This window comes from Erpetoichthys calabaricus, chromosome 9, assembly GCF_900747795.2.
Source record: "Erpetoichthys calabaricus chromosome 9, fErpCal1.3, whole genome shotgun sequence".
Classification (NCBI taxonomy): domain Eukaryota; kingdom Metazoa; phylum Chordata; class Cladistia; order Polypteriformes; family Polypteridae; genus Erpetoichthys; species Erpetoichthys calabaricus.
Genome location: NC_041402.2, coordinates 62,945,081 through 62,968,152, shown reverse-complemented (window position 1 = coordinate 62,968,152; position 23,072 = coordinate 62,945,081). Strand labels below are relative to the sequence as shown.

At 37.3% G+C, this 23,072-nt stretch overlaps 1 protein-coding gene across 1 annotated transcript in view; it reads right to left on the bottom strand.

The window, feature by feature from the left end:
* LOC127529209 (uncharacterized) overlaps window positions 1-23,072 on the bottom strand; it is a 185,818-nt gene that overhangs the window by 69,813 nt on the left and 92,933 nt on the right. The gene's annotated exons all lie outside the window — the stretch shown is intronic.

Sequence of the window (23,072 nt, the reverse complement as noted above, 5' to 3'; positions counted from 1 at the left end):
AGTTCAGGTTTAGCATACAGTGATGGAAATTTCACAGATCTAGCAGTCATTTGGACTAAGGGAGTACAACAGCATAGGAGCCTCTCTCCTAAGGCAACAGCTTTGAATGTGCTTTGGCTGGGACCCAGGACTCTGCCAAGGCATTAGATGTTTAACAATGGGAATCAGAACAATGAGAGTTTATTTTCTATATTTCGTGTTCAGTTTCTCCATTGATAATAAACTGGGATGGTGCCATGGAGGGCAAAGAATAGTAAGTTAAATAAATTGGTTTTAATTGAGACATATGGAAAGTGCAATGAATTTCATTATTAACTGGAAGGGCCAGCTTATCAGTGACAGGTACAATCTGCTTAATTATTTTAAAATGACTTAAGTACTGCATATGGGTTCCAGTTTCCCAGTACAAAACCAGTAATCTCCCATAGAACTATCAATCTCCACTCTCGCGCTCTTTGTCTTGAACATTTTTTAAGTAAGTCAAAATATAAAATACACTGGTAATGGAAGAAGCAGATAAGAGATTAATTATGAAGGAGGGATCTATACACATTTGAAAGGGTGGATATACCAAGCAGCTTTAGCAATGGGATTGCTTTCCAGTTTAATTGAAATGTATCTATATTGCAAGATATTTCTAAAATATTTTTACAGGTCTTCATCTGTCCATTGGCCTCCTGATGATAAGATACAATTAAATTTTGTTATGTACCTAATTTTGAACATAGGTTCTTCCAAAAAGCATGAAACAGATTGGGCACCACAATTTAAAAACAAACTGCGGAAGCTCTTACAGAGGTGAAATGGGTGATTGTGTCGACCATTCCCAAAATACTTGTTTAATAGTAGTGTAATGAATGTGCATTTTCGGATCATGTGATGCAATTCATCACATTCTCATGTTTTACTTTCTCTTGATGTGTTTTATTATTTTCACAATGATGTCACATCATCGCCTATTGCAATTATAACATACAAGGTACACAACATATTTTGTATTTGTATCTAACAGCCACAGAAATGTTGTTTGTGTTAACAGTTTACATTACTGGTAATGTGACTGGGAGTCTTATCAACACACAGCATCATTATGTGACTTTGTTGAAGGAGGCAAGCGTGATGTAACTGGTATCCAAGAACTGGATCCATTTCTTATTTCATATATTTATTTTGATTAGTATAATGAAAGCTAAAAGGAATGGACAGAATGAGCTTTGAAGTATTTCTAACCAATTCTGATATTTCACGTCTGTACCGCATTAGTCAGGGAGCCAGGCAGGGCAGTCCTCTTCTCCAGTATTTTTTAATTTAATTTCTGGTTTACTTATACTTTTCAACCAAAACTCCCAACTTCTTAGATAGATAGATAGATAGATAGATAGATAGATAGATAGATAGATAGATAGATAGATAGATAGATAGATAGATAGATAGATAGATAGATAGATAGATAGATAGATAGATAGATAGATAGATAGATAGATAGATAGATAGATAACTGTTCTTAATTTTCATTTTATAATATCTTTTTAAAATAATTTCCCATCTGATATCTCCTGTATTTTAAATTTATTGAAAACATTTGAAATCTTATCTGGTTACAAAAGTAATTGGACTATGTTCAGTCTTTTTCCTCTTAATGACCTTAGTCACCAAGCCTCCATCCTCTTTTCTTTGTCACAGTGTGCAATAATACAATGGCTAATTCCTGCCTCTCCTACAATGAGCTGTAAAATGTACCTCTAAAATCTTTCTCCATTCTGATTTGTTCTGGGTCTGTTTTTTTTATTGCACCCCACAATTTACGGAGATGACTTGCTTCTTTTTTATTGTATTTTGCCATGTATGAATTAGTCTTCCTGTCCCTCTTGAACCTGCTAGATTCCGGTCAAGCACTTTTTTGTTGTAAACATTGTTGCCACTACAAAACAGTGAGCAATAGTTTCATATTTTTGGGAGTCAATATTTTTGTCTAAGTCAAAGATATACAACCTCTTACAACCTTAACTGTTTTTCTATGCTTTCTCTCTTCTTTGAGTCTTGTATCTCTGTGACGATGCGGGTTCCACTCCATGCTCCCATTCAGCGTCTGGGAGCCCTTGAACCCGACACCGTCGGTAATGTCACCGATGAGCTAGGCAGTGAGGCACAACAATGAAGCAAGGGGATGGTGCAAAAGTGCCAAGTGCTTTTATTTAAAAATCAACAAAACAAAATAGTGTTCAAATAAATAGTGCAGTGCATTAAAACCTCCCTCCGAGGAGGTTAAAATCAATTAGAACAAATCTTTAAAAAAAAAAAAACAACAAGGTTAAAACAATGGCTGGAAGCTGTCTTTTTAAAATCAACCTGGTGCCTCTCTACTGGTGACTCCCCTGCTTCTCCCATCCAGGCTATGCACCAAGGGAGCCACCCTACCTGCAGCTGACCTTCCCTCTGCCTTCTCCTGCAGGTCTGTTCGCCTCGCCGATCCCTGGCTCCAGTAGGCTTAACCAGACCGTGACTTGGGCTTCCCAGCAACCGGGGCGCTCACTCTGGGACTTCACATCCCAAGTCCCAACTCCCGCTGCCTTCTTGGCCTTACGCAGCAAGCCATCCTCTTTCTTGTCACTCCCGCTCTTCACAAAATGCTCAGCGGGAGTGACCACAATCGAGTGCTCCTCGAGTGCCGGCCAGACACCCAGGCTTACTACTCAGCTGCCCACGAGCCTGTGCTCGCTCATTCTTCTCTACCTCTTGCACCGATTTTCCTCTCCCTGCTTCCTGCCGCGTTCTTCTCCTGCAACCTCAGTTTCTTTCTTTTCTTCCTTCCTTTTTTTTTCCTTCCTAGCCGCCTCGCGCTTTTATTTATCACAGGGACGTGGATCAGATGTGGCAATTAGCAGCTCCTGGGGACAATTACGGATGCAGATGACTCCTCACCTGTGCACTTAAGCGAGGATCGCCCGCATCACGAATTCCCCAGGAATCGATCCGCCACACTACCATGCCCCCTTTCTAAGCCGTGAAGGCGGCAATTATTTATTTAAAAAGTGGCCCTGTTGACTTGAGCTATGGACCCGCTACACCACAATCTTATTTATCAAATAGATAGATAGATAGATAGATAGATAGATAGATAGATAGATAGATAGATAGATAGATAGATAGATAGATAGATAGATAGATAGATAGATAGATAGATAGATAGATAGATAGATAGATAGATAGATAGATAGATAGATAGATAGATAGATAGATAGATAGATAGATAGATAGATAGATAGATAGATGTACTTTGTACTCATTTTATAAATGCTATAATTCTGCTCCCTACTCCCACTAAATATTGGGCTGATGTCAGGTCACCATTTTCCAGGTTTTTGTGGAATGATAAGGGATCTAACAAGCACTGAGCACTTGGTCATAATAAACAGTTCTGGGGTGTTATTTCTTCAGCTAGAACTGTGGTGCTTTCATCCTCTTTCCTATTTGGTCATGATTACATCTTTCCCACTCACTTCCGTAGCTTCTCAGAATTTGCCTTTACTTGTTCAATCTCCTGAAAGTACTCACCTTCCAAAAAGTGTAAAATCTCTTGGCTCTCCTTAAGACATATTTTGTAATATGCCATAAGGATCTGGTACCAGGTGGACAAGCTTCTTGCACCATCTGGATGATGGACCACTTGCACTTGAATCTTCCACAAACCTTCTCTATAGGTGACCATCCTTATATATTTCTCACTTGGCAGTGCACAGAGATTAACTGGCTCTATGATCGGTTTCATAGATCAGGACTCATAATATTACACTCCTTTAGACCCATTTCAATTTTCCTAGCACAACTTACTTCTACTACCTAAATGCCATATCAGTGCTAAGGATAGAGAGAATCCCCCTATCCACTCCTCTACCCACGTAACTGCTGTATTATCTATCTTATTCTTTTACCAAAGAAAACACCACTTCACTCGATGCTCGTTACTTTGTAAAACATCTTCCAAACCTCTACATTATTTCATTTTGGTCTGAAGATCTTTCTCTTCTCATCTCTATCTACCCAGTTTAAAATTCTCAAAAGGCTTTGTCCTACTTATCACCTGGTAAGTCCTGACTCTGATCCAACCTGCCATCTATGTGCATTTGGAATGCCTGGCACCTTTCTCTATATCTTCTGTCATTGCTATAGTGAAGGTGTTGTACATCTTCAGTCACTATCAATCTTTTTTTGTTTATGTTCCAATATTATCTTAAACCTTCCTTTTCTTAGGCTGCTTTGTTTTTCACCTTAACCCATCACTAATGTAAACTATTCTGCTTCTGTACTCTGACAGCTAAACTATTACTTACTTCTCACTGCAATACCCCTGAGATTGTTACTAGCGATCTTCCTTCTCCAATTTAATTCACCTTGAACTTTGTGTATCACATACCAATGGGGCACCCAGAAAATCAATTGAAAACTGGACTGTATCACCTCAGTTGTATAACTCTTTGCTTCACTGCTGCTTTTTTCTTTCTACTGGTGCAATGAGATTGTGTTTCCTTTCCCTTTCTTTTTTTCTGTTGAGCCGATTATTCCAATTATATATTTTGTGGCCCTTGGTCCACTTTTGGAAAGGTTTGGTGGGTTTACCTTTATGTTTGTATTTTGTCTTTTATTTTCTATTGTTATTCAATAAATAAAAAAAAATCTCAAAATTAAATTAATTATTTTAATAATGTGCAACACTGGGGAATGTAAATATTAGGTGGTGAATGTAAGTTGGCAGTCTCTGAGTGAAATGTAGATTTGTGTAAAGGCCGTGTAACACTACATGACCTTTCTAAAAATTTTGAAGTCGCAGCCTTCATTTACGTAATCTTAGCTTGTCAGAGACAATTGCCTTATTTGACCCACTCCACCAACTTACTTCAGCTAATTTACGACTCAATATGATAAAATCAAAACGATTTGACTCAGTCTTTAGTTGTAGGTGCAGGCTTTGTGTGCATTAGAGCTGAGAGCCAACGAATGCTCATCTGGAAATGCAATGCATAGAAAAAGGAACACAGACATTTTGGACTTCACAAAGACAACTGAAGCTTCTCTGTCTGATGTTGCATGTTTTACATATAAAACAGAAAAAGGGTGGCGATTGTGTTTGAACACATTGTACCTGTTAAGCTTTTGTACAGCAGTAGGAAGTGTGCTATTTGCTGTCACAAAAAGGGGAGAGATGGAATGCGTTAGAAGTTTGGTACTTGAAGAGTAAAGTAGACGTGCCCTGTGATTTCGGCAAATTTAAATTTACGTGGGCTGGTGATGTGATGACAAACAGCAGTTTGCAAATCTGACATAGTCTAGAGGGGGCATAATGTGACATTGGTTTAGGTATACTTAGTGATAGACTGGTACTCCAAGTAAGGCTACTTCCTGCCTTGCACCCTTTGTTACTGAAAGAGGCTCCAAGTACTGAGATACAGAATTGGAAAATACAGGTAGAGAAAGTGGGCAAAAAATGTCAGTCTAGAATTCTGATTACTTATTTTTTGGAAAATATGCCAGAATTGCTATAAACACCCATCCATCCACCCTTCCATCCATTCAGCCTTTTTCTTAACCCAACAAGATCATTTGCCATACTGTAAGCATTGCTTCATGAAATGCAACACCAGTCCTTAGTAACTTAGATTCACACACATTGCCCCACTTGATCCCAGTGGGTCTGTTTTTTATCTTTAATTAATCCAATCTGCATTTCTTTGGAATGTGGGAGTTTATTTAGGGTTCTTCCAGTAAACGTTTCCTAAGATACTTTTGTCATTGGCCAGTTAGGTGTCTGTGTGTTGCTATATGATGGCTAACTTTTTGAAAACAAAACGGTGAAAATGAGCAACACCCAATGTATTGCAGTTGCTGTACAAGGAATATTGGAAAATTTGATAGTGACATCAGAAAATCAGGTCATGACACAGCTCACGTTTAAAGGCACTCGACCTGACATGACAGAAATTCTTCCCACCATATGCCAGCCCAATCTTAAGATGCAATCAGACATTGCAATCCCTCTCATACTGCATGTAATGCAATGGCCAATGAAGCTAAATTTAGAGTGGACAACAGCAAATTTGGGTTTAAAATCGTGCCAAAATTGCAGAGTGTAAGCCTGGAATTAGGCTCCAGCTATTGCTTAGGAGTAAAAAAAGGCAGATTTTTTTAAATAACAGTGGCTGAAAGAAAAAAAATATACAGCACTATTGGAATATGAGAGAATTTTGGAAACACAATCTTATATTTTTTTTTTCCTATTCTTTTTTAATAAATTAAGACTAAACATAACTAAAACACCAAGGCTTATACTGCATAGTTTATACTGCATATAATACTGTACCTGTTGTCTTGCCACATATAGTTATTACAATTCACGTTCTCGCTATATATATGAACACATTTAAGGAATGTTCTACATATGTGCCAATATATTGGTTTAGGAAAAGGTTACATATGGGCTGTCAAACAGCCCCATTCTGGAAGTCTCATTTATGCATGGTTGAAGATGAACTGTCTGCAAGGTTGAATGAAATGAATAAGAACTCAATGAAGTAATTTTCCAGTTGAAGTCTGATTCAGATCTGTACCCTCCAGCATGCTGCAGAAGTAAACAAGAATTTATAATCCAACCTGTGTGCTCTTTGTCTCTGTGATTGGCAGAAAGAAATGAGAATGAGCTGTATCCACCAAGAATGAAGATGAGCTACATTGTTAATGTGTCAGTGCCACGTAGGTGAAGGAAATGACATGCATATGACCCATAAGATGGAATGCTGAATTCATTTATAAAAATAATGAAGATTCAGAGAAAAAGTGAACATTGTTTATCACCTAACTTTGATATGCATTATAAAAAACAGCAGTGATGGGTGATTATTCTGTTGTGGGTAGTCACTATAAATTGCTTCATAAACAGAAGTAAAGTACCTTTGGCTTTCTGGGAAATACTGCTTATAAGGAGGAGGAGCAGAAATATACATACTAAAGTAGGTGGTCATAATAGCCCATCAGTCAGTCTTTATTTTTCATAGTGAGGATTATCTTAAAGCATTTTCTAGCAGCTAAATACAATATTACCAAGCCAAAGTAATAAAAAGGTATAAAAATACATCTTAGGAAAATCCAAATGAGCCATAGCTAAGAATACATATGCATGAGAACAGATATAGGCAAAGACAATGCATGAATAAACAGAGACTGGTAAGAGATTAAAAGTATGACTAAGAAGGTTAAAAGTAAAACGATTCTAAAAGTATGCCAAAAAATCCCGAAGTCATCATAGGAAAGAGTAACTCACTGCTTACTAACAGCACAAAAGCATCTAGACAGAGGTGATTCTGACGATGTAATACAGCATTTCTTTTATTACCTGAGAGATAAAGCAAATAAACCACCCTTGTTTTAACACTTCATAAAATTTAAGAACATAGAGATATAATAGGATAATAATCAAACACAACAGCGTCACAAATTGTGCATTTGGTCTAGCTATAGCAGCTAGCTTTTTTTGTAACTGAAGATTGCTTTACATTTATTACAAAGGGTAGAATTACTGGGAGTTGTACTCTACTGTCTTAAATAGGTGATGATGAACAAAGTCAAAGTTCCACTTATGCCACATGACCTGCAAAGAGAATTCTAACTATAAATAACATGGAAGCTGTAAGAGAAAATCAATTATATTATCTTAGACTTCTAAACTGTCTTAGTAACATTATAATTCATATATAGTATATGGTGTGAAGTGTGATACATTTGAAACTATTGCAGAGTTTTATTCCAAAGAAAACAACAATCATAAAAACAATATGATGGCAAAATAATATCCAACATGCCCATCCACATATCTATTAATCTTCCAAACCTGCTTTTATCCTGAGGAGGGTCATGGGGAAGCTAAAGCCCACAGTATATCAGCAAGCATCGAGCACCAGGCAGACATAATTCCAAATCAGGGCACTAGAACATCACAGGGTGAACACACACACACACACACGCACACATGGGACAATTTAGCATCACCAATCCATCTAACCTGCTTGTCTTAGGACTATGGAAGGGAACCTGAGCACCACATCACAAAGTGAAAAAAAATTATCAAAAAACAAAATACTAAAAAGAAATGTTTTAAACCATAAAAGTAACATGTATTAACTGTGGATTTCCCAGTTCCCAAAAAATAATTAAACAGCATTTATGTTATATTATCTTATATTATCTAATATCAATATACATTTCTGTTTTTTTTCAATGATGTTACTTTTTAGAATAAATACAGACTGGTGAGGCATTCTGAGTACCTTAATACAATGTTATTACAATGTTTCTCTTGAATAACCCAATTTGAAAAATGTAACATCATTTTCTAATCCACTTAATCCAGACCAGGATCGCAGGTGGCTAAAGCTCATCCCAGCTAGCACAGCGCACAAGGCAGGTGCAAACCCTCAACCAGGCACCAGTCCATCACAGGGCAAATGCATTCCCCGGTCCAGTTTACAATCACCAGTTTACCAAACGTGCATGTCTTTGGACAGTGGGAGGAAACTGGTGAGAACATGCAAACTCTGTGCGTGGAGGACCTGGGATGCAAACTCTGGTCTGCTTACTGCGAGGCAGGAGCACTACCACTGTGCCATGGTGCCATCTATCTAAGAAATATGTTGTGTTTTTATTGAAAAGAGCTATATTCTGGACATCTTTTAAAGAGATTAAATCGATTATAAAATAATTGGTTTTTAAGTAATATAAATTTAATGTAATTCTCTATTACTATTTGCAGTTTAGTAATTTAAATGCATAAGTGTGCATGAACATAACACAAGTGTAGTAAATTTATTTTAATTAATTAAGAGTCTTAGTTTAATTGAATTGAATTCTTGAAATTTGACATTTATATAAGTCCATCTTGGGTCAAAGAATATAAAGAGGAAAAATGTTATTATAAGCATAAAAAAGCATAATAAAACCCCATGCAAAAAAAGTCTATGGTGTATTCTGTATCAAAATTATAGTATTTCCAGGAAATATCACATAACATTTACAAATCAATAAGACTGTAATTTGTAAATACCGTTGATGGCATTTCTTAAAAACATGTAACCTTTTTTATTTTAACAATTGAAATAAGATTATATAATTACACAATGCTCTTTCACACTTCCGTATATTCAAATGTGGAAATATGGAAAATTGTTTTGCCAGTCATTAAAAACACAACATTGACTGAAAACACAAACCATGGACACGTACTTCTTGCATTTTTTCCAAACCTGCTTCTCCGGCTTCTTTCCTAAAATAACCATTTGTCTTCGTTCCAAATCTGCCACCCCAAGTTTTTCACTGCCACAATGTTTTAAAAAGCTGATCGGGAGATGTGTGTTTCCTTCACAAACAAAATAAAAGGTATCTTTTTCTCTTGATAAGTAACTCCAAAACAAAAGAGAAACCACAGGACACCTAATATTACATGTGGCAAAATCCTGGGTATAACAAAAAATGCGATAAACTCACAATGTAGAGTTCCAATTCCTAAATTTATAGAATTTGTCTTTTCTGTGATCACTTTACGTAATAAATAAAATTTCATCCTCAGATAAAATTTTGGGCTTATGATTTGAAGGTAGAACTGGAAGACATAAATTCTTAGTTAAATCGGACCTGATAAAATTTTTGGCACCACCTGTGTCAACAGGGGTCTGTATAATCGAACGATCTAACAGTACTGACGGAATATGATGCAGCATGTCAGGGACCCTGTATCAGTGCAAGGTTTTCAAAAAGTCATGGTCAGACTTTATGGGTGTAGGTGCATACTGGTGGAAAGCTTGCAGCCCAAGATTGTTTACTGGGGAACTGGCCAATTGCTCCTTCATGTGCAAGAGTGACCAGCACAGTCATTCGTCATTAATACTCCATGGGTTGTTAGTGAAAGCGCCTACACCCACAAGGGTAAATATAGTCTGATTAGGACAGAAAGGAAGATGGTTTGAGAAGAACAAGAAAAGAGAAAGGAATCAAGAAAGAAAGACTGGTGTAAAAGGACAGAACAGAATCGGAATGGAGCCCATGTTAATGTAAGGAGGCAAAGTGGTTGGAGAAACCTCACGGAGGAGCAAAGTAAGACACACCAGGGGCATAACGGATTGCTCTTCTTGGGTGTGGAAGAAGTAGTGATCAAGTGGCCCAGGGAACCTGCAGATGATGATGGAGAAAGAAGGATGAGGGGGTCAGGCTTAGAACATCGAGGCGGATGCCAATAATAGGTGACTGAGATGGGAGTCGTATGTGAATCACATTCGCCAGTGTCTCAGCTTTGCTGAGGATTCCTGAGTAATGAGTGAGTAGGATGAGATAAAAGAGAGAGAGAAACAATGTGGAATGAGATAAAAGGCTGATGCTGTCTCTGATTTTATCCTTTGTTTTAACAAATTACTTACTGGATTTTTAACTTCTTCACAGTTTTCATAGATAGACTTTAGGCACTGTTTCCTTGTAATAAAAAGAACTTTGCACCATAACCTGCTGTTTGTATTTTCATTGGCCTAGACCATCTCTGTAATGAATATCAATGTGGGCACTCAGGGCCTCACACAAAACAAGTGAATTCTTTGATAGAGTTTGCAATTCCAGGACTCATGCTACCATCCCTAAAATAGGGTGAACGTGTTAGTTTCCTGGGGCCTCATGCATAACACCATGCGTAGAATTCGCACTATAACATGACGTAAGCACAAAAGCGGAATTGTGCTTACACACAAAAAAATCCAGATGCATAAATCTGTGCGAACGCCAGCTTCCATGTTCTTCTGCTACATAAATCCTGGTCAGCGTGAAAATTAACGCACGTGCACGCGCCTGCTGTCCCGCCCCAACTCCTCCCAGAATTATGCCTCTTTGAATATGCAAATCAATATAAATAGCCCTTAAGTTCAGCCTTCTGTGAAAAGACAATGGCAAAAGTACGAGGGAAAAATAGAAGAATTTCAGCAAATACCAAGTGGAGGCAAGGACAAACGTACTATTTGCTGGTTTAAATAGTGGTATAAACAACAAAAGGAAGTTGATTGAGTGACATAAAGTGTCAGAGAAACTCGAAAGCTCATGTTCACAAAGTGTCATATAAAGCTTATTAGGGTACAGAGAAAAAAAATAGGCACACAGTGTGAAAAAAAGCTTGAAATATCAACATTAATCTCGAAATTTCCACTTTAATCACGAAGTTTATTTTGTAATTAAAGTAGAACATCATAAACTTCATCTTAAAATCGTTTAATTTACTAGTTTCTCAAATCTCATCATAACTAAAGTAGCACGTTAAATGCTTTGTTTTGTATTTGATCTTTTATGTGTGTGAATCACTACGTGCTTCCGAGCTTTCTCTTCCTCCGACAGGACACAGAATCCATTACATTCGTAATATTACAGCTCTCTGAATAATTAAAATACTGAGAAGTATACGTGATATCATTTTCATGATGATAGGAGTTAAAGCATGTTACATGGGAACACGGTGGCACAGAGATTGTTCATGTCTCACGCAAGATGCTTGCTGCGCCATGCACGACCTTCGATGAAATACTTTATTGTAGCAGTACTGTCTCTTTCAAACATACTAACCCCCAATTCCTGTCCTTACTTTTCTTTCTCCAAATACCCAATTGCCACACAATCAGCTCTGTAATAGACGTTAAGCCATCTGTAAGCTTAGAACGCAGATTCTTCAAAACATTTAGGTAACATTGAAATATATTCGTAATGTTTAATTATTCTATCCATCTGTCCTTCCAGTGTCACGCCAGCCACAGCAAGAATACAGCGCGAGGCAGGAACAACCTGTGAACGAAGCTCCAGCTCCTCACTAGCGCTGCGGCACCATGTAGTTAAAGTTAAAGTTTTACCTGTATAATATAATAAACATATTTTGCTGCATTTCATCTTAAAAATGATATCGTCATCATATGTAAATACACGCTTTATAAAGTGGCTCAGGTTGTGCAATATTACAACTGTATCGAAAGTTTACAGTGAGGTAATTGTACTTATAAGTACAAACAGTTCTACAAGGAGCACTTGGTGGACTGATTGAGTGCGTTTATAGTTCTTGGGATGAAACTGTTTGTGAACCGCGAGGTCCGAACAGGAAAGACTCTGAAGCGTTTGTCGGATGAGAGCAGTTCAAATAGCAAATGGCTGAGGCAGCGTGTGCTTGATGCTGTATACCGATAATTCTCTTTCTGATCAGCTGCTGTACAGCTGTGATTCACACTCAGATACAGTGATATAAATACTCAGAGTGGTGCAGGTGAGAGTAATATGGAAAAAGATGATCTGATGTGGCAACCCCTAACGGGAGCAGCTGAAAGAAGAAGAAGGTGCAGTGAGTGTAGCAACGCTAAAGTAGTTATGGTATTTGGAATAGTTTGACCATTCTGTGGACCATTATATTGTTACAGGTTAATTACAATCAGATGCATTAAACTAATAAACAATATGCGGTTAATTTCAATGTATTTATAAAGAACCTAAACACTAAAATAAAAACAGATAATCAAAACTAGAATGTCAAAATACTAAACAAGCGCCCCTTCACTGGTTGAATCTCTATCTCAGACAAAGCAGCTGATGCCACTGCATCATAATTTATCAGCTCGTATCAGGTAGGCGGTCCCTAGCAATCAGGTGGGGGCAAACTCGTTCCCTGCTTTTAGCGATTATCGACATGCGGATGTGACACAGTTAAAAATAAAGCAAAAAAGAATGAAATACCTTCTCAAAGAAATAAAATTCAATCTAATATATGAAATTAACGTTTGGAAATTAAACCTTCGAAATATAAAACTATCACAAACAAGAAAAACAATTCAGAGCCTAAAAAAATTTTTAAACAGACAAGTCAGATTTCCCAAATCTCAAAACAAATAAAAAATACATACTTGTATAAGAAATTAAGAATTATTAACATGTGCATTGCTATTTTTATGCAGTCTGCCCTTAGTAGGTCCCTTTATCTCCTTATAAATAAAGATTATGCCTACACTTCATAATAAAAGGGTAAGTGTCTGTCTGGTTGCTATGTCTTTGTGATTCCAAAAGATGGCACATCACAAACATCTTTAGTTATAAAATGCATTGCATCTGTCATTCCAACAGATATCACATCTCAAACATTAACTCTGCTTTTATGAATTCCATACCAAATGGCAGATCACAGAAACATGTGTTGCATTTGACATTTTCAACAGATGGCACATCACAAACATTTTTAGTAATGCATTTTATTACTGCAAATGTTGGTGATGTGCCACCTGTTAAAATGATAAATGCAATGCATTTTATTACTACATGCATTGCAAAACACATTCCAGTAGATGGTGCATTGCAAACATTAACACTGAGGTCAATGTTGATTTTCTAGATTTCCACCTGTCTTAGATGTAGCATAGTTAAAACTACTACAGATTATATTTTTTTTCTTGTTGCTATCAATTTTTAATGTATGAGAGTTGGATTGGGTTGTCTCATGTGGTGGTGGAGTGGTGGGGGTAGGGGTGCCAAACTTGGGGTTTTACCTTATTGTAATTTCTGTCAGATTGGCTTATGTTTCTCTTTAAAGTGTTTGCTTTGTGTTTCAGTAACAATTCTATAACATAAATATAAAACAAAACTACTACAGGAAAAACATTTCATTAAATGTCTACACACACTGGATCGTTTTTCTTCTTTTCATACGAGAAGGTGGCCTATACTACGGTTTTTTTTTTTAATTATTTTTGCTGTGCATAATTTCTTTAGCTCAGTGAAGAAGACTTCCCTAAGTAAATAAGGTCATTTCATGCATGAACTGTCACCACAACACACGCTACAATAACTACTCTTGATATGTGTATGTCATCACTGCTAGGGCCACTTCTTCTTTTTTATTTGCTCATTAATCAAAACCCCCTTAATTTTCTAGGGTTTGTTTTCACACTATGTGATAAGCTAGAAGTGTTATACCACTTTTATGCAATTATTTATTTGTAGAAGTGCTGATTTCTAATTGCACCAAATATAATATTTATCGTAATTATGTTTTAATGAATACTTACCTGAAACAAGGCTTTCTGTTGGTTATTGACTTTTTAAAAATTTATATTTAAATATTTGCATTTTCATTAAATTGTTGCATTAGTTTAGTTTGCCCTGTCAAGTGGAATACTGTTAATAGCACTCTGTTAAATAAAGATATTGATTTAGTGATTGTATTATAATAAACTAGATTGTTTTCCACATAATAGAACTGAAAGCATTTTACCCTTTGTTCAAAAATGTGTTTGATATTGATTGTTAGTAAGCTTTTCTTTGCTTATTACTTTAAGACAAGTTAACATGACACTGTATAATTTAAATAATGATGACTAAAGTAAATTTAAATGAATGTTTGCAGTTATTACTGTTTTTCTCATGCATATTTTTAAAATCCTTGATATGCAAATGATACCTTGCAGTTAGCTGGGATGATTATGTGATTCCTTTTTGGTTGATTAATGGCAATTATTAAGTTGGCAAGGTTCAGTTATTGTCTAAATGTTCCTAAATGAATCATGCAGGTTACACAACGTGTTTAAAAATAGCTCTTAATTAGGGGAAAATTTTGATATCAAAGAAATAAAATGTATTAATTGTTCTTTTAATGTACAGTACCTGGCTCATTTTTTCATTTCAATTGCCAACAAATTCCTTAGCATTAGTGCCTGTGCCTTATGTTATGTTAACCTCAAGCTTGTCTTTTTCTGTATTCTGAATGTTTAATTAAACTATAGATGATAAATGCATGTATTTATCTGTCTGAATGATCAATGCATTCTACTTAAAATTTTAAACTGATTTAAAATCTTTTTGTTCCACAGAGTCTCAGCTTAGTCTTTCTTGGCTGCTGTAGCTTCTTTTAAAGTAGTTATCAGTGACTTGTTAGAGGTTTATTTTATCACTGCTTGTACAAAAAGGTAATCTGAGGCAACACTAAATTTATCCATCTATCAATTGTCATACACGTGTGATTAGGGGACAACCAAAGGGCCTGAATAAATGTAGTTCCACGCCGAACCAAGGGGTGGTGAAGTGCACTAATTCTCTCTCTTAATTCCTTACAGACCATTCTTGGGAAATCCCGCCCCGTTCCGGGACAGCGAGCGGTGTCCTTCCGGTTCTGGTCCTGATGACATCACTTCCCCTGCGAGTATTTAAAAGCCGCCATCTTAAGATGATACTCAGGTCTGTTTTGGACTGCGTTGTGTGAACATTGTCCGGGATATTTTATACGGGTGACTGCCCCAAACCTTCCCAGTGTCTCTGGGTTATTCTTGTTACACAGTCTATTAGTAACCCCAACTGTAGAATTTGTATCTGTTAATACATTTTTAAATGAATACTGTAGTGTCACACATGCGCATCGAGGGAATGTGTCAATGGCTTCAAACTAGAAACAGTAACAGAGATGGGTTAGATTGAAGCATATGCTCTAACTTCTCTTTCTCATGCAGCTGGAGGAGGAGCATTCTGAAGACCAGTGACACACCATCCAGTACTCCCGGAATCCCCACCCCTTCTGGGCCTGACTCTGTATAATCAGTGTGACAGCTAGAAATGTTGAGCGTTCGTTTTGGACCTGTAGCTGCTGGAGCTACACTAGCCTGCAACAAGCATTGAAGTCTCTGAGCCTTGAAACAAGCCAGGAAATTTCACTGCTAATTTTCTGTTACTGTTTGTTTATTGTTAGTAGCATTGCTGCTGATATATGGTGATCTCCAGAAGACCCCAACACTTTATTGTGTCTTGTCCCATTGCTCTCATGATAGTTTAAATGAATATATTTAAACATATTACAGAACGGCTTCCATTTTTCTGGACTATAAGAGATCACGCACATTAACAAAATTTAACAGTACAAGTGATGTTATTAAAAATAAAAATTGCATAACTGAATAATCCATTATTGACATTGTGATCATATGTAACTTTACATAATTCAAGTAATGATATATTTCATATCTTAGGGTGGCACCGTGGTGCAGTTGTAGCACTGCTGCTTCACAATAAGGAAACTGGAGTTTGCAACATGGGTGCTCCGTGCATGGAATTTGCATGTTCTCCCAATGTCTGATGTGGGTTTCCTCCAGGTGCTCCAGTTTCCTCCCACAGACCAAATATTTACTACAGGTAAAATTCCGTTATAACGAACTCCCAGGGACGTAAAAAATATTTAGTTGTAATGAGATTCTGTATTTGTCACTATAGTGCTTTCTTTAACTTGTATCCAGGCGTTTGCAATCATTTCAATAGCTTCTTTCGCGTTACTTTTAATCTCCTCCTGCCTACAAGTTATGCTGACGAGAATTTTTCTCAGCATTTCCCTGTGATAACACTTTCTGGGTGCGAATGATGCCCAAATCCAATGGCTGAAGTACTGCTGTGCAATTGGGTGCGAGGAATTCAACACGAACATTATCTAAATGCAGAAGCATGTTGTGTGCAGCACAGTTATCAATCAGAAGCCGAATCATTATTTCTTCTTCAAATTGTGAGGTTTCTGAACTCTTTTGAGACTCCCCACTCCCCACCCAACGGGAATGACATGCTGAAATGCGTCCTGAAGCGCGATTGCAGCGTCTGTGTAAGATTGTTTGTCTGTTGCTGGTGCAGGGCAACAGGAGGCTCACATTGCTGCAGTGAAGCGCCACAGAAGCAAATCATAAAAGATCGGGGTCGCGCTATAAGTCCCTGTCTCACACTCCAAAACACGAGGCTTAGTCTCAGTACTTTAGCAAAACCAGCTTTATTCAGCTTGAAACAGGAACGGCACAGTTATTTATTGTAGCGTGATCTGTCACTCTGCTATACACAGACATAGCAGTCAGTCAGGATCGTGGCCAGGTCAGTGATCAAGTAATCCTGTCACAGTATCTGCTTTTACAATTTATGTGCTCCTAACCTTGCATCACCCATCGAGATCTTTTCTGTTTACTTTGGCGGAGAGACGCAGCATATCTGTGAGCCTGCTATTGCCCTGTACAGACGGAGAGCTCGCACTTTGGGACACTCTTCGGCTTGCTGTCTAGTTTGGGGAGCTCCCAAGGGAGTTTACAAACCTCACCTTTTCTTGGATGAGTGCGGCATTAATAGGAATGTTTCTTGAACGAGCATCACTGAACCACATAAAAACGGCTTTTTTGACACCTTCAAATGCAGCAGTTCACATACGTTTGCAACCCAAGATTTTTCTACGTTTTTTGCTCTGTCTTTCAAGAAAGTTGACAGTGTCGATGGTGAAATTCCGAATTCACTGGTAACGTCTTTTTTCTTTTTGCCGCAATTGAGAGCTGCAAAAAATTAAAGTTTTTTTTTTCTCCATATATGAACCGTTATCGTTTTTCCGTGTCTGCTGTTTCTATAGGAGGGTGACAATGAGTTAAATGCCAATGTTTTCAAATGTTGACGAGCAATAAGTAAAAGGTATCAATGAAAACCACAGGAAACAAAAAAGGCAAAAAAAAAAAAAAATGACAGTGTTTCTGTTTGGGGATCGTTGTGCATAACTGAGCTGCGGCCACAGAACTAACTGCTTTGCAAATGATTCATTCAGGCATTTCAAGGTCTTTTGTGCACTTCATTATAATGAAAGTATCTGCTGAATGTACTTCGTAGTAACAAGATTTCTATAGACTCGTGTCATATGGGGAAGCTGTCGGGACCATAAAAATGCAGTTGACCCTTGATATACGACCGGTATGACATGCGACCAAAATTTTTGTTTTGATTTACGACCAACATCTTGCGTTACGACCTGAATGCTGTCACGTGTATCTGCTTCCGCGATTGTAAACAAACAGCCGAGAGCGTTTGTAAGCGTCAGTTGGAGCCCAGATACATGTGTTTGTGGACGTAATTTCGGTCAGTGCAGTGATTTATATAATTTTTTTCGATAATTGCTAAGGAAGGAAGAGAAGGTAACGGAGGTAAAGAAAGCGGTCACAATCGAAATGAAGAAGGAAATTGTGCGGAAATATGAGAGTGGTGTTCGTGTAACCGATCTCGCTAATATGTACAGCATGTCGAAATCCACCATCTCGACAATTTTACAAAGAAATGATTTGTATAAGGAGGCTCCTTCCAAACAATAACCACCTTCCATTTTATTCTCCTCCTCCTCCCTTCCTGCAGCCCAAAGATGTCAAATTAAATGGTGAGTACAGTATGAAATTGTTGTTTCTGGTAGGCTAGGCACTTTTTATAACTTTTTGGTTAGTACATTAGAAAAATTATTGGTGTTTTGGTAAATTATGCACATTATACAACCCTTTTTTATTATGAAAAGGTTAAGTAAGTGTTGCCGTGGGAGGTTCGGAACGCATTATGGGTATTTCCATTATTTCTTATGGGAAAAATATTCTTGACTTACAACCAACTTGAGTTACAACCAGCCCTCGCGAACGAATTGAGTTCGTAAGTCAAGGGTCCACTGTACTTCGTTGTAATGAAAATTTAATTGTAAAGATATTCGTTATAATGGAATTTTACCTGTAGTTAGCTGGATAGGTGTTACTAAAATTAGCCCTGCTGTGAATGTGTATGTGTGATGGACTGGCATTCTGTGCAGCTGTTGTTCCTGCTTTGTGTCCAGTGTTTGCTTAAGAAAATTATATCTTATACCTGAATAGTGCAAAATATAATTTTGATTATACAGAGTAGGGCATAAAGATCTCCCACATTTCGACGGAGAACTGTGCGGGCTCTAGTGGGGGTAGAGAGGTGGGGTAGGTCTCATTCGATAGGTTAGGTTCTACTATTTTCAGTACCTATCATGAGTTGAACATCGGGGCTTTGTTGTTCAAGAGTATTATGAGAACAACCATTCTGTGATAGTGATGCAGAGAGCGTTCCGTACATGCTTCGCACTCAGTCGAAATGCATCTGTACCAGATCGAAAAATGACTTTGCTATGGATTTCTAACCTTCAGGAAACTGGGTCCACACTGAAAAGAAAATCACATGTACAGACCTAGGACAGAACATGTGTGGTTTCAACAGGATGAGGCCACAGCTCACACAGCACGATATTCGCTTGGAGTGTTGAGGGAAATGTTCCCTGGGCATTTGATCTCTTTAAGGGGAGACGTGGGGTGGCCAGCACAGTCACCAGATTTAAGCCCATGTGACTTTTTCCTTTGGGGATACCTAAAGGAAAATGTTTTCAAACATCGTCCTCAACCTCTTGAGGATTTGAAGGAAAGGATCAGACAGAAAATTGACGCCATTCTGCTTGAGATGACCAGGATAGTGATGGAGTGCTTCTTCATGTATTGCCAATGACGGCTGCCATTTGTCTGATATGATTTTTAAAACCCATTAAAACAAAACTGTTTTTTATGTACTTTTCAGTAAAATATACTATTTTTTTTAGATGGCTTCGTTCATTTTTTATACCCCTTCAAAATGTGGGAGATCTTTATGCCCCACCCTGTATTTAGCCATCTTATGATACATATATGATGTATATAAGGATACATATAATTTTGAATTGATTTTAAAAAATTGTTAAAACCTCACCTAAAGTCCCTGAGTACTCTGGTTTTCATCTAACAGGCAATAGGTATGTGTAGTGGACTACTAGTTAATTTTAGTTTGGACACTCTCATTTGTATGTCCTCACTCAGAGTTGTTGGATTACAGTGTAGAGTTCAGCCATTTTAGCCAAATGAACTAAAGGAGAATCCTCCTCCCTTGTGAGCCATTGGGCTTTAAACATCTTCCTTTCACAACAAGCTCTCCCCTTGCTACATTTGCCCCTCCCAGCCTGAGCGAATCCCAGATGAGCCTCAAAATGCCAGTGGTGAGAAATCTGCATAGACGGCACCATCCCCAAGCGAATATGGATCACAGACTGTGACAATACACAATACGTCTTGTTATGCCTGTCTGTGACTTATCTTACCTTAGGAACATTTACTTTATAAGTGGAAGGTGCCAATGAAAGCAAAAATGAAATGATTTTCATAATGATTATAACATTAGTAAACCAAAGCAGTAATGTAATACCTTATTGTACCCTATAATACATGAAGAAGGCATAAAAATGTCTACTCCACATTTTAATTACATTAATTTTGTAAAGCTACAGCAAGCAACCATTAACAGGAATTGAGAATTTGATGTTATCTGGAAGATTCTTTAAGGATTACCACTAACGGGACAAAGGAATACTAACAAGAATATCGGAATATAGTATACAACAATCGGTGTCTGTCAGTATGTTACTCTCCCTTATCAACTTTTTTTTTTTTTTTTTACTAAACACGGATTTAAGTTATGCAAACTTAAGCAGAAGAGAGTTCCTGCTTAGCATCTTGGAAGTCCAAAGTTCAGATAATGAGAGCAATGTGGTAACTAATGGTAAAAGAGTGAAGAAGTTTTGCCAGTCAGAGCAGGAAAATCTGATGACAGAAGTTTCTGCCAGAAACAACTAGCTTCTCACTGAATGCAGCTTCGTAAATTAGAAATCCAAGAAATGTTTAATTTTTAAGTTGTGTATCACATTGTTCAGTAAATGAGCTATTAAAAAAACAATAATAAATTATAATAATGCTATTTTGAGGGTCATCTCAATTATTATATTTTTTTGGGAGAAAGAGGCAGAGGGCAGTCTGGGAGTATTTCTGAAACTACTACAAATATTTTTACTGCAATTTGTATTGATTAAATGCAATGTTAATACATTATAAATTCAAAATAAATGTTACATCTAAAAATGTTAAGTTTATTTCCATCTTCATGTAATGGCTATTGCATTTATCTCTCCAGTACATTAAGTCTTCATAACCTCTTGCCGGAGAATATGTCAGACTTGCCGACTGCCAGCTGATCTCAGCACCAGATCAGCAGTTGTCAATTTACACAACTGGCATTCGTTGGGTATGTCAAATTTAGTGACTGTATGCCAACTTAAAAGAACACTTGTGCTTGTCCCTTTTCCTGACAGTCAATAAGGTGTTGCCTGATGGAGTCCATGCTGTGCAAAGGGCTAATATGTATGGCAGGTTCAGTCGCAATCTTATCTCATTATCCATTTTTCCATTATATCATGGTAAGTAAAGCACAAGACATCAGGCAGATAAGTCTCTTTTCTGTTTGCAAGGTCCAAAACACCTGTGGTCCTTATTCATCATTGCTGCATTATATGTTTACTTGTGGATGAACATTCATTGGTTGTTAGCTTCCATGTGCACAAGGTGCACCCCAACGACTAAAGACGAAATCAAATTTGTTTGTTTTTATCAGAAAGAGTCATGGACTAGTTGGAGTAAGCCACTGGGCATGCCACACTAGGTGACTGAAAGTCACAGAATTGTGCTACTGACTGCCTCCGACTAGCTAAGATTATGTAAATGATGGCTACAACCTAAAATCGCTTGAAAAGTAATTTATTTGTGACATCACCTTAACTTGCTTAAATGTTTCTAAAACACTTTTACAAATATTACAGTATGTATTATCTGTAAAGTTTGTGTTATTAATCAAGGATGTTAAACTGTTCTTTTGAATTTGTTAATGTTTCTTTTATGTTAGTACAGTTTTATGTAATGACAGTCAAATGCAGTTATGAATACTACCTATCAGCATCCAGTCTTACATGATGAACATTTTCGTGTCCATCATTTTCCTTTCAAATTTATTCTATTTCTCATGACTTAGCATTATCATGTCATTAGCCACTGCCATTTCTTCACCTCCTTGGCTGTGATGCCAGCAGGCTGAGCCCTTAGAAGCTAAAAGGAGATGAAGGATTTGATGCAATGGGATAATAAATACTAGCAGCATTGTTTAGTCAGTAAAAAATGTCAGTAATTAACAAGAAATCAAAAACCGTGGGGAAAATAATCCTGAAAAAAATGAATATCATATCCATTTACTTACTTGTCTGACGTCTTTATCTAAGGCAACTTTCAACATTTGCGATACTATTTGTTGCATTTTTGGCTAAATAACAAAGACAGGGATAAGTATAACATAGATGGGTACACATTATAGGAAGGATAGACAGAACAGAAAAGGGGTGCGGGGGTTGCATTTAAATGCATTTATTCTTCAGTTGGACAGTGAACCACATCGTACTGAGGACATCTGTATTTGTTTGGAAAGCATTAGGACAAGAGACATTATTTTAGGAGTATTCTAAAGCCCTCCCCCAAATGCAAACAATAATTTCAATCTTTTTAGAAAAAATTAAAATAGCAAGTTTACAGGGGGATATTATAGTCATGGGGGACTTTAACTACAGAAACATGTACTGGGTTAACCTTGCAAATAGTGGAGTATAAGGGCAGGAGCTTATGGGCGTGGAATTGAGGGTATAGATGTGATTGAACTGCTAGGGTCAAACGACCATAATTTATTACAATTCTCAGTGTTTTTTGGTGGATTGCAGATGCAAAAGGTAAAAGTTGAAGTTTAACTTTGGTAAGGCAAATTTTGAAATGAAGCGGCAAAGTCTAAAGGGGAAAAACTGGGATAAGCTTTTAAGTGTGGAGACAGTCAAGGAGTAGTGGAAGCCTTATAACGCACTGCTAAGGCCTTATCTGGAGTACTGTGTACAGCTTTGGTTTCAAGGCTACAAAAAAGAAATAGAAGCATTTGAAAAAATCCAAAGAAGAATGACTAAGCTGATTCCAGGACTACAGGGGAGGAGTGTAGAGGAAAGATTAAAAGAGCTGAGCCTTTTCAGTTTAAGCAAAAGAAGATTAAGAGGAGACATGACTGAAGTGTTTAAAATTATAAAGGGAATTAGTACAGTGGATCGAGAATGTTATATTAAAATGAGTTCAACAAGAACATGGGGACACAGTTGGAAACTTGTTAGGGGTAAATTTCGCACAAACATTAGGACGTTTCTCTTCACACAGAGAACCATATGCACATGGAATAAGTTATCAAGTAGTGTGGTAGAGAGTAGGACTTTAGGGACCTTCAAAACTTGACTTAATGTTATTTTGGAGGAATTAAGTGGATAGGACTTGTGAGCT